This window comes from Eschrichtius robustus, chromosome 4 (assembly GCF_028021215.1).
Source record: "Eschrichtius robustus isolate mEscRob2 chromosome 4, mEscRob2.pri, whole genome shotgun sequence".
Lineage (NCBI taxonomy): Eukaryota > Metazoa > Chordata > Mammalia > Artiodactyla > Eschrichtiidae > Eschrichtius > Eschrichtius robustus.
In genome coordinates, this window is record NC_090827.1 from 29,772,981 (window position 1) to 29,792,154 (window position 19,174).

General features: G+C 36.9%; 1 protein-coding gene across 1 annotated transcript in view; it reads right to left on the bottom strand.

Annotated features, from left to right (window-relative positions):
- PPP3CA (protein phosphatase 3 catalytic subunit alpha) overlaps nucleotides 1-19,174 on the bottom strand; it is a 303,007-nt gene that overhangs the window by 248,699 nt on the left and 35,134 nt on the right. The window lies entirely within an intron of this gene.

Sequence of the window (19,174 nt, forward strand, 5' to 3'; positions counted from 1 at the left end):
TGCTCCGCAACAAGAGAGGCCACGATAGTGAGAGGCCCGCGCACCGCGATGAAGAGTGGCCCCCGCTCGCCACAACTAGAGAAAAAAGCCCTCGCACAGAAATGAAGACCCAACACAGCCAAAAATAAATAAATAAATAAATAAATAAATAAATAAATAAATAAATAAATAAAATTAAAAAAAAAAAAAAAAGGAATCCACCACTCTTGCTTCTAAAGATCCCAAACCAGTCCTGACTCCTTAGGGCCACCCCTGGCTGCTTTCTACCCTTCTTAAAACTGATGGTTGTTATTCCCAGAACTCCTTTAAATACTGAAAATTTTAAATTTAAAGTAATTAAACCTAAATAAAACTTAAAATCCACGTCCTTTGTTGAACTGGCCACATTTCAAGTACTCAATAGTCACATACGGCTACTGGCTACCATACTGGACAGCCCAGATTTAGAGAACACTTCCATCATCAAAGAAAGTCCTATTAAATAACACTGCCCCAGACGCTTCCTTCTAATCAACTTCCTTTTTTCTTAAGCTGCTGAGGATCAGAATTTGTTTTATGTGCATATGTGTTTTATACTTGCACTCATAAAAGTCTGAACAAGAGTCATAATGGTAACGTTATGGAAAATTTGTAAAGGATTTCTGGGTACTCTCAGAGGTTCTAAGTCTTGGAGTTAATGTCACTTCAAAAGTTAAGGTTTACTCACCTCATTCCTGGACTTCTCCTGGGTCATGGAATCACGGAATTTAAGAACTTGGGAAAACCTTAGCAAATATCTAATTCGACTTCCTGTTTTTCACACATGAAGAAATGAAGAGCCAGAAAGCTTGTAACTTGCTTTTGTTTCTGAGCAGCACTTAAATTTGGTTTAACAGGTTAAGACAAGATAAATAAGATACCAACTAAACCGTAATATACAACATAACTCTGCAAATCTCATGATTACACAAGTAACCAGGCATGAAGTTTAAATATTTATTTACTCACGAAGCTGTTACTACACCAACTCCTTCCCACTCCCCACCCCCATCTCTCTTTTTTTTTTTTTTCATTTATTTTGTAAGGTACATGCACCATGGTTACCATTGCTTTCAATGTCATACTTCCCCATATATAAACAGCACAGAAAACATTCTGTACTTTCAAATCATGGAGCAGACAAATACATTTTTTACTGTAATTTTTCTTTTTCACTAGAACCTTTATGTTCAAATCTGCCACATGATTAGTCATCTATACAGATTGAAATCTGGATAGCTGGAGATGTTTTTATTCCGTTGCTTTTAAACAAACAGTAACTAAACGTCGTTTAAAATATGTGGATTAAAATGTCATCCCTATGTATCAATAGATTTAAAATTTGCTAAAGCAAGTTCCCTTGGCATGTCCATAAAGCAACGTGTTCTTCCTAGCCAAAAAAAAAAACCTTCAAATCACAAACCTGAACGCTGACAGTAGACAAAGATTCTGATGCTCTACCATACCGTCTCACACCTAAGTGCGGTGAAATCTGTCATCGTCCACCCAGCAGAGAGAATTTACAGCTGCTTTCAGGTAAATATAGAATTCAATAATCGTGCAGTGTTAATTTTGCCAGAAGAGATTATTTTTAAACAATTCTTATACTGTATTTGCTTCCCTGAAGTCAACTGTTGTCTAGTGTTAGAGGCGTTTATGACCTCCCAAACACCCTTTCCATTAAAAATAAATGACTTACATGTTTTCCCACAGACAGATTTGCATCTAATAGGACTAGTTGATAAAGAAGTGGAGTAAAATGGTTACAACCCCTGCGTATATCAAATCACTACAATCCATATTTCTGTATGGTTTTTCCTTCTTAACGGTCAACAAGCAAATGTTTCCCCCTGCTCACATCACATCACATAAACCAATGTTCCAAATTTTCTGAAACAATGATACACATTTCAAAGAATTAACCGAGGCTATTTCCTTTTCCCTTCCCTTTCAAACACCAGTGGTTTGTGAGTACACAAATATAAACATATATAAAATATCTATTTACATATATATACACACATACACATTTGTTTCACAAAGTTTTCTAACATGCAGGGGTGTTGGCCGTTCCTGTCTCCGGAAAACAATTCTCCCAAGATCATGGAACATGACCCACAAAGTCAACAAGGGGAAGGCCCTGAACTCAGTGGCTGCTGCTGTGAATCACGTCATTAATCAATGGTGGTGTGAATCATCGAAAAACAGTCCAGGGAGCACAGACCAAGAACTTGCAGTCTTTCCACAAAGGTTTGAGCAGATAACTTACACAACAAGGACAAAAAAAAAGCAGAACAGCATAAATTCCAACACCTAAATTGCACGGCTAAAGCATATGTTCTGTAGAGAAAATGTACGAAAGCCAATAAGTACATCTTAAAGCAAATGAACACAAACGCCGACCACAATCCTGGCTTTCACTCAAACACCTGACTCCTTTGAAACATTCCATATACCGTGGAGGGGATCACAAATTAGTCAGGTCATAAAGTTTTGCACCTGGAAATATTTACTACACTAATAAGTTACCAAGAAGGAGGACAAATCATGGTGTCTTATGAATGGAAGTTATGGAGTTGATTATTTTAATAAGAGTCAAACCACTGATTAAAACATAAAAACTTCCTTACACTGTTGAAGGGGCTCTTGAACCAAACTCACAGCATGTGCGGGTCCTATCTTCATTTCAAACTGGAACTCTAAACACTATTACAGGCTACTCTATATGCAGAATTTTGCCAAAGGTTTATTTTAACCCTTCCTCCAATATTGATTATAGTTATACCAAAGCTACAAAAAATTAAGTATAAGCGATTCGGCTTCAGCAGCCCCAGTTGGTTATGACAAGCCATCAAGGGAGGATCTGGAGACCTGCAAAAGGAACCTGGACCTTTAACAAGGTCTGGGTAAGTGGCTCAGTTGTCACCTGTGACAGGGTTCGGCCTCTTGAAGGAGAATGCATTAGCTGCAGTGGCCCAGGATCAGTTTTCAACAGCTGGCATTGAACCTTTAGGCTTTCAAGTCATTGGTAATGTTTTTTCTAGTAGAAAACATATTTTCTCCAGCAAGTTTTAGGGGGGAAAAAGTGTGTGTGTGTAATATTGATGCATCTTTTCTCTTAAGAGAAAAAAGTATTTCAAGACTACGTTTACTAAACATTTACTGTTTAAAGATTAAATAAAAGGTCATTCTCAAATCTGTATTTCATTTCTCAAGTCCAGCAACTGCAGGGTGAAAAAAAAAAAACCTACTAGCAGAAATACCTAAGTTAATTTATCTTGTTTTAGCAAAGTTTAAAATTTTTGGAATAGCCATCAGCTCTACAGCTTTGATTCCTTTAAAGATATTTAAATATACGGGTGCTTAAGTATTAGAAACACAACTGAAAAGTCACATTCATTTTACTACACTCCTTTTAATGTACACATTTAGTGCTGAACCACCAAAAGAAATAGAGATAAGAGTCTTTAGAAAGAACTGATGACCTTTTCTACTTGACAGAGATCTTGTTTTGAAAATACTCAGCATGGAAAACACAAGGTTCTGATCAAAACAGTGGCAAAGCAGTTTAATTTTCTTAGATATGTGGTCCAGCCCTCCGCCTGGGAATATGAAGCTCAGATGCCCTGGATAGCCTGTCTTCTGCTCCAATTCAAGTGTACAGAGTCTTCTGCTTAAGGGGCCATTGTTCTACATCCAAGGCAAGCAAAGGTTCACCATTTCAATCAGCACGGGTACAGAATTTTTTTTTTTTTCTTTTCCAAGATATATGGATCATGTGGCATAAGAAAAGCAAACATAACAGAGCTAGTTGCCTATTAACTTTTTTTAATTGACATGGAGAAAATGCCTAAATACGTTTTCAGTAAATCTGTCCAAAAACAAACTTTAAAGTTATCTTGCTAATCAGTGGTTGGCAACTTAAATTCTATGCAATCTCAGAAAATGCAAGTGAAAACAACAGTTCCAACAGCCCAGTTCCTGTCTCCTTATACCTTTTTTTTCCCTCCTTGCCTGGACTGTTAAAGTCAGACAGGTTGAAGAGACGGTCACCTTCAAGAAAGCCCTTTGCCCTGCCAGGTGAAAGTCACGCCAGCAACCAAAGCAGAATCTGATATAAAAATAGGAGCCTAAGGAATCCAGGGAAAGTAAAGCACATCGTGCAGCCAGCAGTTCAGATGGCCAAAAACGCAAAAGAGGTGACAGAAGCTTAAGGCTGTATCTGAAGGAGCTACAGAATTCACCTCTCCTACCACATTAATGAGGTAAATTAATAAAACACAAAAATGGCCAGGTGTTGGGCTGAAAAACCAGTGAGTAGACTATTTGATGTTGCAGAGTTACAGGTAAAGGACATTAATCTTCTACTTTTTTACATGTCTTAGTTTATAAATAAAGGCCATTTACTTTACTGAGATAAAATAATGGTTACTCACCGTCATCCAAAAAAAAAAAAAAAGATTGCAAGGTTGTCCATACAAAGTACTAAATATAAAATTAATACCATTTAACGTCAATACAGGATACTAAATATGATATTAACCACTCTTATGTCATTTCATTTTTAGGCACCCTAGGTCAAACAAATTCACAGATAATTTTTTTCAAAAGAAGGAGAAAAAGATTGATATCAAAATAGTGCTACCAAAAGCAGAAATAAAGTTAAGGGGTTTACAGGAGTCAAAAGCATGCTAGTTACAAAGGCATGATGATGTCTGTGAGGTAGTAAAAATATTATTTGTGTATTTAAAAAAATAAAGGAAGCAGCTGTCTAAACATTTTAGCTTTTTTCCCAAAAAATGTTTATAGGCTGTTCTGAGGATAGAACTAATCCAAGCTGAGGCAATGTTTTAACCCATTAGAACACACACACGCACACGCACACAATCACACACAATCACAGTCACACACCCTGGAGTGCCTTGTGTCCCCTCCTCCTTCCCCTTTTTGATTTGAGGCATTTCCTCCTAACTTGGCTGCAAGAAGGAAATCCTGAAAGTGACGGTCATCGACAAATATCTGTCACTCCCCAACAGTGCATGATAAGACTAAAAAACTTTAAGTACTTACTTGCTGGTTTCAATTTTAAAAAAGGAAAATGACATGCTATCTTTTACAAGTTACCGTCATAAATTTAATGCCAATCTGATTTTATTAAAAAGATATATCTCCATTAAAATATACTTATAAAGTACAACAAAAATAGCTCCAATCTAGAATATGCATGTTTACTTTCCTATTTCCTTCATCTTTATATATCAAAATACATATTGGTCACATAGATGTAATCGTGGTTCCCTTATAGCTTTGTATTCTGCATTTTCACTTAACATTTCATTATAATCATTTCCATATGCCCCACATATTTATAGTTATAATTTCATTAAGAATTCCATAATATTCCACAAATTTAGTAAGCTACTTATTTACTTGCTTACTTATTTCTACAATGCCTTCTTACAGAATGGGCTTGATGTGGAATCACTATCATTTGGGGTAGATGATCATGATTTCCATTATTCTGTTGTTGGACACTTAGACTGTTTCCAATTTTTTCTCTCCCATTTGTAGCTAAACCTGCAATGAGCAACTTTATGTAATACAGCTCCCTTTCTCAGTTGAATCGTTTCTTCCTAATGAGTCAAAGGTTGTAAACAATTTTTTAGTAACTATAATGCCTCATTGCTTTACCAAATGTTCATACCCATTTATAATATCGAGAATGACAAAGTAAAACAAATATCCAGTAATTATTTCAGTACTGAGACAGGTCTAAAGTCAATTTCTTAAATGCTCTTAACTTTTTTTCACTTTGTAGAATTAAATAAATAATGCATACTTCTAGATAAACTTCAAATATGTATTTGCCAGAGTCTAAAGTAAAATCAATATTCTCCCAACTCCTAAAACCCATTCTCTGATGTAATAAGCACTGTTAACAATTTGGAGTATACCTTTTCACACCTTCTCTTTTTTGTACAACAAAAGAAAAGGTGTTGAGAGCATGTTTGTATATATGTAGGATTTCTAAACATTTCTTTCGTTTTACAATACTAAATCTCTTCCTGTCTTCAAATATGAGCTCATTATATGACTTCTATGCCTTCTGTAATATGATTCCATCTCATTCAAATATCACTCAATGCCAGTTATACATTCAGTATAGCAACATCACGAAGTATTTTATCAATATTCAGTTAACTGCCACTCCTGAATAACCTAAAACAGAAGATAATCCCCAAACTTTAAACAGTGGGATGTATGTGTGTGTGTGTGTGTGTGTGTGTGTGTTTGTTTCAGAATTACCTTCCTGTCTGTGTTTAAGACCACTAATAAAATGACCCTGCATGCCCTAAGAGCGCGTCACTAGGGCGGTACAATGAAGTGTTTAGGAAGGAAGCTAGCCTGACATCATAAACGTGTGACCACATGTGGATAACCAAGACTGTATAAAACCAACATTGTACCTAGCAAGACAAAAGAGTGACCTACAGTTTTAAAAGAGATGAGTGACACAGAATTAAAAGTCCACAAAAGTTCATGAGACCTGCCAGGAAAAAACTAGCAAAATCTTGGAAATAGTGGTTTCTCTAAAGGGTATAAGTTGTATTAATTAATATGGTAAAGCCATTAAGATCCCCTCTGTAAGGAACATCACTTTTGTCATCTCTATGTCAGTTTGCCTCTTTCCGGTGCAGTCACTGCAATTTTCTTTGGTGATCTACGCCTCTCCTGTTATCAGCCATACCATCAAGTGACACCCAAATTAAACCACCCCTCCTGCATTTGTTGTCCCATCGCTATGTTCTATTTCTAACAATACTTATAACTAACTGGTGTTTTCTTGTTTACTTATTTAATATATGTCTTCTCCCACATGAAAGTAAGGGCATTGTCTCTTTTTAATTCGTGCCAATGAATATTTATTGAGCACCTACATATGCTGTACAAAGGGGGCAGAATAGTGAAAACAGGCAAAAATGTGTGCCCTGGTGAAGCTCAAATTGCAACAAAAAGAGAAAGACAATCCACTATGAGTGTAAAATCTATAGTGTATTAGAATGTAATGTGTGCTGTGGAGAAAAATACAAGAAGGAAGGAATATAAAGAGCGCCCAGGGTAAGAGTGGAGGCGTGTAGATGCAATTTAAATACCATCTCCAGCACCTAAAAGAGAACATGCAGACGGTCGATAAATACTGGCTCATGGAATGGGCCAGACTGACAAAAGTCAAACAGCATATCCCAATGGGAGACTCCCTGGAAACAGTGATTGGTTTTGAGATGTGCAGATAACAAGATCAGAGTCATCTGGATGCAAGAGATATTGGAGCAGGCAAGCTCCACCGTATTTGGTGTTGTGAATGTGTATGATTTGCAGCTATTGTAGCCATCTGGCAATCATAAGAATAAGCCATCATAGGTAGAAAGGCAGAGCCAAAGAGAGCAAGAGAACCAGCACTGGTTACATCATGATTGTCTGGTTCAACTGACATCCAAAGATTTGCCCTCTGACTGAGCTATGTAGTTGCTTAGGGCAATCAGAGCCTCTAAATCAACTCAGCTCTTCTATGTGGGGCGTAATAACTCCTGCTTTGCTTTCACTAACAGGAGTTCTCTTAGGGGCCATTTCCTCATTTGGAAAAGTTAAGAGTCACTATGTTATGTTGTTTCATCCACTCTGAGCTGGGTTTCTTATTACTTGCAATCTAATGAGTCTGTACTGCCATGCATTCCAATTTACTATAAAAATATAACACAAATTGTCTTCCCAGCACACATCATGCTTATCAGTATGACCTTGTTTGAGTTTGGAATATTTCCTCTACCTTCCACTCCCAGCCTCAACTCTCTACCAATCCTACCTAGGATATCCATATCCTACTTCCCTACCTCTTTCACAAAGCTTCACTATTAATCCATTCATTATTCATTCTGTCATTAAATATATGTTTAGCAGGTACTGAGAAAAAGAAGACTAATAAGGCACAGTCCTTGTTCTTACGGACATTTCAAAAAGGAAGGGAAATACTTCAATAATAGCTGAAAAAGCAAATGCAGGCTAATGGCTGCTTGAACAGAATGATGCGTAGGAGACAGTGACACAGTGAAGAGTGGGGCGAATAAATACATGTTTCAGGTGGTCCACAACTTCCCTCACTTCCTCTATGCCCACTGATGGTATCCATTTATTATCCTACATATATAGCCCCCAACATGGGAGTCATTTCTCCCCTAAAAGGTTCTACGGTCCTAGAGGGCAGGAACTGTGTCCAATCTTTCTTATAAAAAGATTGTTTTGTAAATCTTTTATTCTTCTTATATATCTTCCCAACTTTCTACCATATAATACAGAATGTCTCCCATAAATGTTTATTCACTTCAAATGTGGGTGTTTTGTTCTCAAACTTTTGAAAAGGACCATAGACGCTATTTCTAGCCCTAGTTAAATTTCATTGCTTTTTGACAGAGTACTTATTTTCTCTTATCTGTTTTGACAGCTGAAAGCTTATCAGAGGTGCTCATCCTAAATGCCATCAGCAAAGGCACCTTTTCCCATGGCATCTCCACGTGGCCTCTCAATCAGCCTCTTCTTCGTGGGTCAAAATAACTTCCTGCTTTGCTTTCACTGACAGACGTAAGGGGAGTACTCTTAGGAGCCAAGGAGATAATTACTTGAGAGAATTTTACTTTTGAGCACCATATACCAGAGCCACTATGCTGTGGCAATAAATTAGAGAATGTCTACTGCCACAATACTCCTTAATCAGGCTGTTCTCAATTTAGATAAAAAATTTTAAAAGAATGATGAACTAAGTGGAACTAAGTACAGCTTTTAGTCCTTATGATAGAGCAAACAACAATTAACCAAAAAACGAAGAGGGAGGTGGGTGAGGCGCACATATTCCTGTACAAAATTTCATGAATTCTTAAGAGCTGATGTGATTCAAAAGGGAAAAAAAAATGTTTTTTCTCATATGGTGAACAGTGAATCTAGTTTGTATTGAAGTATTTTTCCATATGATAATCTCATGGATCCAATCATAAAATTTAAATATTTTAGAAAATCCTTTTCCAAATCTATGTGGTCATTCATAGGCTATCATTTACAAGTTGGATGAATCAATTTTCTAACCATACTGCCCAAATCTCATCCACTATTTCAAAATGTTAATATTAAAATTTTGGTACTATAGTGCAGGTAGGCTACAGGAAGCTGGCCTAGAAACAAAACTCACACTTATGACGTGGCCTGTGGGCAAGTGCATTGTGAAGCTCAGGGCAGGAAAGGGTAGGCAGCATAGAAACTGCCCTTGTCTTTTCTCCATTCTAATCCCACTAGCCTTTAGTGTTCTCCTCGCTTACTTCCTGGTCCCACACCAAGAAGCAATATTCTAATTCCCATTTTTCACCTTCCCACGATTCCCCTTTTCCATAGGCCAGAACCCAGTCCAAGGGATGAGACAAGCTCAGGAACTCTTCATCCTTCAGACCTCCGAGGGAGCCCAACCAGCCCAGCCGCGGCTGTGTCCTCTTAAGAAAGGAAGAAATGCTGCTCACTTTCTCTTTGCAGTACCTCCTCCTACTCCGGTACATTCCTTCCTATCTTCCCAGAACTGGAAGATTCTCCTTTGTCAACCTGCCTGCCTGCTAGCGTGAAGTAGGCGGTCCAGGCCCTCCTTTCACCTCCACCTGGACATGTAAACAGGTGACTCTGGGCAAGTCACTTCAACTCCTTGGGTCTCAGGTGATCCAAGTGATGGCTAGATCTCTTGCAGTTCAATATTTTTGTTCCCAATTGTTAAATATTCCTACAGCTTTGCTTTTATTGCTTTTGCTTACTTGCTTATTCTGTCTCTCTTCTGCTCAATGAGGGCAGGGATAATGTCTGGATTCTCAGGGGCTAGCACTGGGCCTGGCAGGCACCTAGGAGGCATTCTACATGTATAAGGAGAATGCACATACATAGAGAGGAAAATCAGCATTTCTTTTTTTTTTAGTATTATTTATTTATATATTTAGCTGCGCCAGGTCTTAGTTGTGGCACAGGGGGATCTTCATTGCAGCATGTGGGCTTTCTTTTTTTTTAGTTGCGGCATGCAGGCTCTTAGTTGTGGCATGTGGGATCTAGTTCTCTGACCAGGGATCGAACCCGGGCCCCCTGCATTGGGAGTGCAGAGTCTTAGCCCCTGGACCACCAGGGAAGCCCCAATATTTCAATATCTTAAAAGCAAGTCTATTAAAGCAATAGGGAAAGAACAATGATCTGTTTTTTTAGTTCAGCAGTCACTGAACTACAACTGTGTTACCTGTGGGATGCCAGCATCTTTGACCCTTCATGTAATATGGGGTAGAAGAGAGCAGTGGCTCTCAAAGAGGAAGGAGAGTGGGAATGGGATTAAGGTCACCAGAGCCACTTATAAAAAGTCAGTGAGCTTATAAAAAGCACTGTTTTAGAGTGGGACTCCAAGCATTCTTTTTTTTGAGGAAGGCATTTCCTCAAGCTATTCCGACACACCACCTCAATTAGGAACCACCAAATTAGATGATCATTTAGGCCCATCCAGCTTTAGCAATGTATAATTCTAGGACACATACTAAATTTTATCAAATCTTTATTTATTATTTTTTCCAGGAATACTTTAATACTCCTAAATACTAAGCACATGTCAACTAGATGCTAAAATTTTATGTCCTATACACAGCTAATTTAATGGTTTATTTCAATAAGGCATAAATTTTAGTCTCTAATACCACTATCTTCTAAGAGTATATTTTGTGACTGTTAATGATGAAAAAATAAATACTGATGAAAAAAATTATATATGGCAAGGACGGGAGAGAGAGACAGTTTCTTCCGTCTAGGCTAAGGTTTCTTAGCCTTGGCACTATTGAAATTTGGGGCTGGACAATTCCTCACTGTGGGGTTGTCCTGTGCATTGCAGAATGTTTAGCAGCATGCCTGGCCTCTTACATTAGAACTAGGGCCTGACCTCTACCCCTAGTTATGACAACAAAAAATGTCTCCAGACATCGCCACCCCCCCACCCAATCCCCGCCACATTGGGAACCACTAGGGGAATAACATTAAAATAATTGAACTAATTATCTAGGTCTCAGAATACAAAATCTCCATTATATACAAGGTAGGGTTATGGTAACAACAGGCAATTACTTAAGGGAAAGAACTACTTATCTTAAAGAATATTCACTCATTTGTTAGAGGTTTAAACCCTTTTATAAATAATCAGACAAATGAGTTTTATCAAAATAGGCATCGATTTCTAATTTGTACATAAAGCATACACAGGTGGAAAACCTCAAACATGAGCATACGCACAGTCTAAGACTATTAAAGAATTCTGAATAACATTTCCTAAACATTTCTGGAAATTTCCTTTTGGAAAACTGGACACCTTCTTTCAAAATCTCATTGTAGAGCTCATTATTTAAGACCACATCTAGACAGAATAAAACAAAAAGGAGACTTGGCGATTCTTTTGATACAATTAGTTCACTTCAAACTTTTCTCTTTGGGGTCTAAGTTATAGCTTTTTGCTGTCAACACTAATAAATTTAACCAGATAATTAGCAAGTTATTACAAATAACTTTTGCTATGTAGACATTACCAACTGTAATGATTTAAAGATGTTTCCATCTTTTTCCATGAGACCTCTTAACTGGTTCTGAATCCCAGAGGAAAGCGTAAAAAGAAAATCACTCAAATTCTCTAAGTTGAACACTAGAGACTGGGATCTTTTCACTATGATGAACCAGACCCAACATTTTATGAACTTTAGACAAACTTTTTTGCAATGTCAAAACCTCGAGAATGGTTCCCTCTCACTGAGTTTTCCTTTGTAACTGATTTGAAAACAAAGTTGGGTGTTTTTTTTTTTTTATTTCTTAAGGAATATTGTCTTTCAAGCAAAATGTGTCAAGAGGAGAGACACACCGACCGTTTAACCTTAAAAAAATAAAATTATGCATTTTAAAGATATTTTTACACAGTAGCTTGAGAGAAATTTCCAAACTTTAAGAATTACACCAACCTTGTTAAAGTAGTTTTCTCAAATAAAATTTAATTAATGTCAATTAACCTTTAAGTCATTTTAAATTCTATTTCTGTCTCATTCACAGTGGAAGATAGGAGTTAACCATTACCTATCAGCTAGTATGTGTGTTTCTACAATTAAATATACACATTACATAGATATGAAAATTTTTAAGTTTATTATTCATCTAGTCTAACTTGGACCACATGTCTCCTAATGCCTACTCTTTGTTCATTTCACTATTCCTTAATAGCTATATGAGAAAGCTAAGGAAGAATAAAAAGATGAATGAACTAGTTTCACTACACTCCAGGTTTTGATAAACCAGTTCAGCTTTTTCTTTTTTTTTTGTTTTAAGTTAACCTCCTCAAAAATAATCATGAGGTAATTAGGAGAATATGTACATTCTCTCTTTAAAGATGGAACCCCACATGTCCCTATTATTCCTATGGATTCTGGTGACTATGTCATTTTATTTAAGGGTTTCAGTCACAGGCTTATTTTCCTGAGGGTTTCTACTACATTACTATGTTTCTGTTTCCCAATAACTTTTTTTTTTAAATAAAGGATAGCTTTTCTGAAGTTTATGTACTATTGTAGACATGTGCAAAAATTTACATTTATGCAAAGGTGGGTACCACTGATAAAGTAAACAGTCATATACCTAAAAGTTAGGAGACATAAAACTGTAGCTAAATTAGTCAATGACTCATAGTAAGACACTGCTAAGTCATCGAATGTGTCCTTCTTAACAGTCCCTTCTACAACACAAGTCTGCAGTCAAGCCACTGTATAAATTTTGAAGTTAAATAAGAACATGTGAAAGCAATATATTTAAATGCTGAGAGCTTCTTCAGAAAAATTTTAATATTTGCACAATTGGACACAATGTCATTCCAGGAACTCATAAAGTTCCTATGAAAATATCACTGGTTTAGAGACAGTAGCAAATGAAATAATGCATAATGACAAAACAGGAAATATTTATACATTCCTGCTTTCTTCAGCTTCTCTTATGATCTATTCTTTGTAATAAAGTGTGGTTGCCTTCTGTCAATGATACTGGCAAGTGATAAGTTCCCTGAGCCTCCCTAATTTTCTATAATCTACTTCTTTTAGAGTTGCAGTGAGATTTACTCTAGATAATACTTACTATCTATTTTAGCACAATGCCTACCACACAGAAGTTCAAGAGTAACTACAAGCTTCCATTTCAAAATGACCAACCTAAGGCATGGAGAAAAAATATCATTATCACACTCATTTATCACGTCCTAAGTGATTACTGTATGGACACCATAAATTGGCTTTGTAATACAGGTCACCGCTTAACCAGGATAACATCAGCAGATCGATATAAGGTGACTGAAGCTGGCCCAAGGTCTTTTAAGAACTCTGTAACTTGAATGTAGAGGGTATATTGGCCAATTGCCTGGGTTGCCAGGAAGGAGAACCCACTGGGTGACCAGCCCTGGGATGGGTCAACCATGCCAGCCTCCATACACAGAGCCAGCTGTCAGCAGAAAACTCTGAACGTAACGTACTGGGACAGAAGCTTCCACAAGCTTTTTCCCCTGTTGTTCTGTGCAGAAATACTGGTCTAGGCAATGAGGATCCCCTGCCCTAAATCTCAGATACTGAAGGTCTGCTGCATACTGTTTTAGTCATTCTTAAGTAAAACCATGAAGGTAATTTTTTTCGATTGGTTTTTCATGCCTTATCATAATGTTTTGATTATAGCTATTTTTGTTTGAATTGTTCAGCTGTTCTTACTTTTATCTCCACCACTTTCAGGAGCCAGAGCACACTGCTGATACAAAGCAATAGGACCAGGAATGAGAGGACCAGCTCTTCAAGGAACAGGCTTTGCTCAGGGTGAATTGTGCCAATCCCTGCCAGGCTTTCTCAGCAGTGACAGGCCAATTCCAATGAATGACTCCAGAGGTTCCTCTCACGTCCAAAGAGTTAGGGATCTAGTGTTTCCCTTATAGGTCTTAGAATCAGCACAAGCCAGTAGGTCTCACAGCTCCTACACCAGCATTACAGAAAGGTGCTCCCCCAGACAGAGTCAAGTGCCCCCAAGGTACACCCCAAAGTCATTCAGGACCACAGTCTCATGCTCCCTTTTAAACTGGACTGAGGCAAAGAATGTTCATTCAAGGTCACCTAATAACTGGCTGTAAATACCTATACCTAGCAGGAATTTTTTTTTTTTAAATAAACGTTATATATCAGAATTTTATAGTTTTGTCCTCTATGTCTCTGAAATGCTGGAGGACAGAAACTTCGTAACAAACATGCAGTAAGCATCAATAAGTGATACTGAGAAAATGATCTGTAATTTCTATTATGAAATATCTAACTTATTTTCATCAGGTCAGAAGCATTAGTAGGTAAAGACACATTTATACTACTATCTCCCTTTATCATCAAGGACTGGTGCCCTGCACATTCCTATAGCTACTTTAAAAGGCATTCTCTCGACACACTTTTATTCAATATCTATATGAGCCCCAGCTCCGTGCTTAGGTTTGTAAAGTTAATGGTCTGTGCCCTCCAGGAACATAGTCTACTAAGGAAGAGGGGAAAAAGTAAAGTAAAAAGGCAAATAACAGACTAACTGCTGACTGCTATTTCAGAGAAACAAATAATCTGGATCACAAGAAGAAATAAGCTAAAATATCACCAATTTTATTTAACCAAGTAATAAGGTTAGTACACATACATATTAAACATTCCAAGCTTTCAAGTCAAACTACCCATATAAATACTTTGTATCCAGAAGATGTGAATCATAGTAATATTATAAAACATGTTCAGTCAGAAAACCTGTTTGGATCAAAGACTGGCAAAGTCACACATCTTGGCTTAGGTTTTCCTGACACATAAAGGACAAAGATCACATCAAAACATAAACTGTGATGACAATCTACTAGGGAAAAGGTATTAGTGTTACCATAGTGATAAAACAATTTTTTTCATTACGTTTTTTTTTTTTGAAGAATAGTTGATTTATAATTTTTGTCATTACTTTTAACCTAATATTTTAAATCACTTTATGCCACATAACACAGCATTTCATGTAGAGGTCTTAGATGTTATTCAAGACTATACTGTAGATTGCCCAAAATAATGTATTTCTGAATAATGCTGAGTTCTCTCCATACTAAGAATATTATTGTTTCAATCACTATTCATGGATAATTTGGTAGTAAAGGGAGAAAAAAACGGGGGAGGTAGTATTAAACTAAAAGTAATCAATCTTGGGAAATAATTTCAAAAGTCCTTAACAGAAGTCACCATCATTCATCACAATAGAATCATCTCAAATACCAACAGAGTAATCATATTTATACCTGCCCTTATCTACAAATGTACATATATACATACATCTACATATAAAATGTTTCATTTATATAACTATATGTACACACAAACTCTGATGACATATAAAGCAAGCATTCATGCCTTCAAATGTCCAAAACTTACTGAGACTACAAAGCTCAATTCATTTAATATCAAAAACAACATGATATTCCACTGCTCATTACATATTAGGCCCTCCCTACTCAAATATTTCCAAAGAAATTAGTATATGAATCACCCAGTTCTCTTGTCATTCTTCACCCAAGTAATGCAACAACCATGCTCACTTCTCAGAAAAACAATCCTGCTTAGGTTTTAAAGGGTGGTTTACATATTTTAAAAATTACCTTGTGGGCTTCCCTGGTGGCGCAGTGGTTGAGAATCTGCCCGCCAATGCAGGGGACACGGGTTCGAGCCCTGGTCTGGGAAGATCCCACATGCCGCGGAGCAACTGGGCCCGTGAGCCACAACTACTGAGCCTGCGCGTCTGGAGCCTGTGCTCCGCAACAAGAGAGGCCGCGACAGTGAGAGGCCCGCGCACAGCGATGAAGAGTGGCCCCCGCTCGCCGCGACTAGAGAAAGCCCTCGCACAGAAATGAAGACCCAACACAGCCAAAAATAAATGAATTAATTAATTTTAAAAAATAAATTACCTTGTACCTTTTTACATACTTAATGATATGGTGCTTACTCCAAATAACAAGTTACTACTTTAAAAAAATTTTATATATATATACACACACACACACATATTTTTTTTTTTAAATCACATGAGCTCAAAGGAAACCACCAGATAGTTAAAATAAAACATGCAAGTAAGTAAATATTACTTATATATGTTTTCTACAACTGGTCCATTTAATATAGTTTGTAGAGTATCCTAAAGAAATTTCAGTTTGAAAGAAAAAATGTAAAAATGAAGCAAAGCTACCCAGCTTCTACAAGGGTACACCTTTTCTTTGAGATAGTAATCTCATTGGTAGAGATTACCTAGGCTTCTGAATAATATCTATTCCATGTATGAAAATAAGGAAATGTTAAGTAAAATGTATAAATGCTATAGAAAGATCTCTAGATTGAGAGTAAAGAGATGAATTTATTAATTCATTTATGGCAGAAATACTTCTCAGCATGTTGCTTGAATGAAGTCCCAGCTCTGTCATTTACCAGCTCTGTAACCATGGACAAGGAATTCACCTCAGCTTGATCTTTAAAATGTATTTTCAGCCTCATCTTCAAGGTCCCTTCTGGCTCTAACACTACGAGAAGATCTGCTGAAATGGACAAACTTTTCTAAATTAGTATACTACCACAAAGCAATAAATAACTCTTGATCTGTAATGACAATTGGTTATAGCATCCACTAATAAAAAGATAATTAACACAACAAGCCATGTCTAAGTCTGTCCTTACCATACACCTTTATACAGAGCTCCAAATAATCTAAAAGTACTCACTAGTTAATTCTCAGTATTATCATTCCCCTTTGACAAAAGGAGAAATTGAGTCTCAGAGCTAGGAGAGTCATTTGGCCAAATATCAGCAAGACAGAGCCCAGCATGACAAATCAAAAGTTCCTGGCTCTCAGCCACTGTCTTTTAGGAGTATGCAGTAAGTGCCTCCTGAATCACTCTAAGGCAGAGTTATAAACTAAGTGCAAAGTTTAGGGCCAAACCTATGTCTCACTTAAAAATTAGCAACTAAGCCCGTGCGCCACAACTACTGAGCCTGCACTCTAGAGCCCACAAGCCACAACTACTGAGCCCACGTGTCACAACTACTGAAGCCCGCTCGCCTAGAGCCCGTGCTCTGCAACAAGAGAAGCCACCGCAATGAGAAGCCCACGCACAGCAACAAAGAGTAGCCTCCACTCGCCGCAACTAGGGAAAGCCTGCGCGCAGCAACAAAGACCCAGCGCAGCCAAAAATAAATAAATTTATTAAAAAAAAAAGAAAAATTGGGAGTGACCATTAAGTTTAGTGTGAGTGTTGCTCAAAGCTATATCTCACTTCAAAATTCATCTCTTCATGAAGAAACACCAGAAAGGGGCTTCCCTGGTGGCGCAGTGGTTAAGAATCCGCCTGCCAATGCAGGGGACACGGGTTCCAGCCCTGGTCCAGGAAGATCCCACATGCCGCGGTGCAACTAAGCCTGCGAGCCACAACTACTGAACCTCAGTGCCACAACTACTGTAGCCTGCACGCCTAGAGCCCGTGCTCCACAACAAGAGAAGCCACCGCAATGAGAAGCCTGCGCACCGCAACGAAGAGCAGCCCCCGCTTGCTGCAACTGGAGAAAGCCCGCGCACAGCAACAAAGACCCAATGCAGCCAAAAATAAATAAATAAATAAATAAATTTATTTAAAAAAAAAAAGAAACGCCAGAAAGATGTTTCATCATCAAGAAGGGCTTCAATCTCCACTGTGACTATATCAAAATGAGACAAAAACATAATGGCAGAATTGACAGTCCTGTATACGTGCGTCTAAACTCAGTAATAATTTGTTCATGAAATGTGTAATTCTGACTTGTTTCAAATTAACATGCTTCCTTAAAGTTAAATGGTCCAAATTTTTATTTAAAAGTTTGGTTGGTACTTTGAAAATTACAAATGTAATGGCTATACTTGTATTTCTTTTACCTCTACCTCTGCAACAATCACATTAACTCACCCCAAGGGAAATGTCCATATTTTCACTACGTGTACACAAAAATATACAAATGTATGCATTTCTTGGGACAATTGTTTTTTATTAACAAAAATAATATAAAATACAAACTCATATATCTTTATGTACATAAGTATCTGAAATTTATTTTGCTCTCTTAAAAAGTATGTACATTTTCCCAAGGGTATAGGTATCTACAAATTATTTTTAATATTGCTGCACAATATTCCATGGTGTGAATGCACCATATTCGGCTCAAAAAGTTTGATAAAAATACATTTTTAACAATTAACTTATATTAACAACATACAGGTTATTAACAATAGAAACCTTGTTTTCTAGCCTTATGTATTGGTATTTTCTGTATGATTGATTCTTAGAAGAAGGATAGGATCACTGAGACAGAGTGAAGCCCTTTATATAATAATCATATTTTTCTGCAAATATTTTTCTGCCTTTGTCTATGATGTCTTTTGCAAATGAGAATTTTTACTTTTTATGTAACTAAATCTGTCAATGTTTGCTTTATGGATCAAAGTTTCGTAGCAAACTTTGAAAGACTACTTTCATCTGGATATTTTACTAACATTCTCCTATGTTTTCTCCTACTATATTTATTTAGATTGTTTTTAGTCTTATTTATATCGTTAATATATTTGGAATTTATTTTTGTATATGATACTAAATAAGCCTAAAAAGCTATGCTATATGATATTTTTGAATAATCCGTGCTTTTTCTATTTAATTGAAACGTCATTTTATCATTTAAGTAAGTTTCATTATGTACTAGAACCTGTTTCTGAATTTTGCCTAATGATGCCCATTTCTGTGCCAATATTGCCCTGTGGTTTTTAAGTTTTAATTCTTCGTATAAAACTTATACCAGGCAACATTCTGCTGTAGTTTCAATTTTAGTTTCATTTCTACAGTTGAAAAAGTTTTATGATTTTTAAAGTTGATGCAATAAAAATCTAAACATAGACTGTATAGAGTAACTGAAATGTCAACCCACTTTAGAAGAAAGCTATTAGTAAAACAAGGGTGAAGTTACCAGCACTTGTGAAA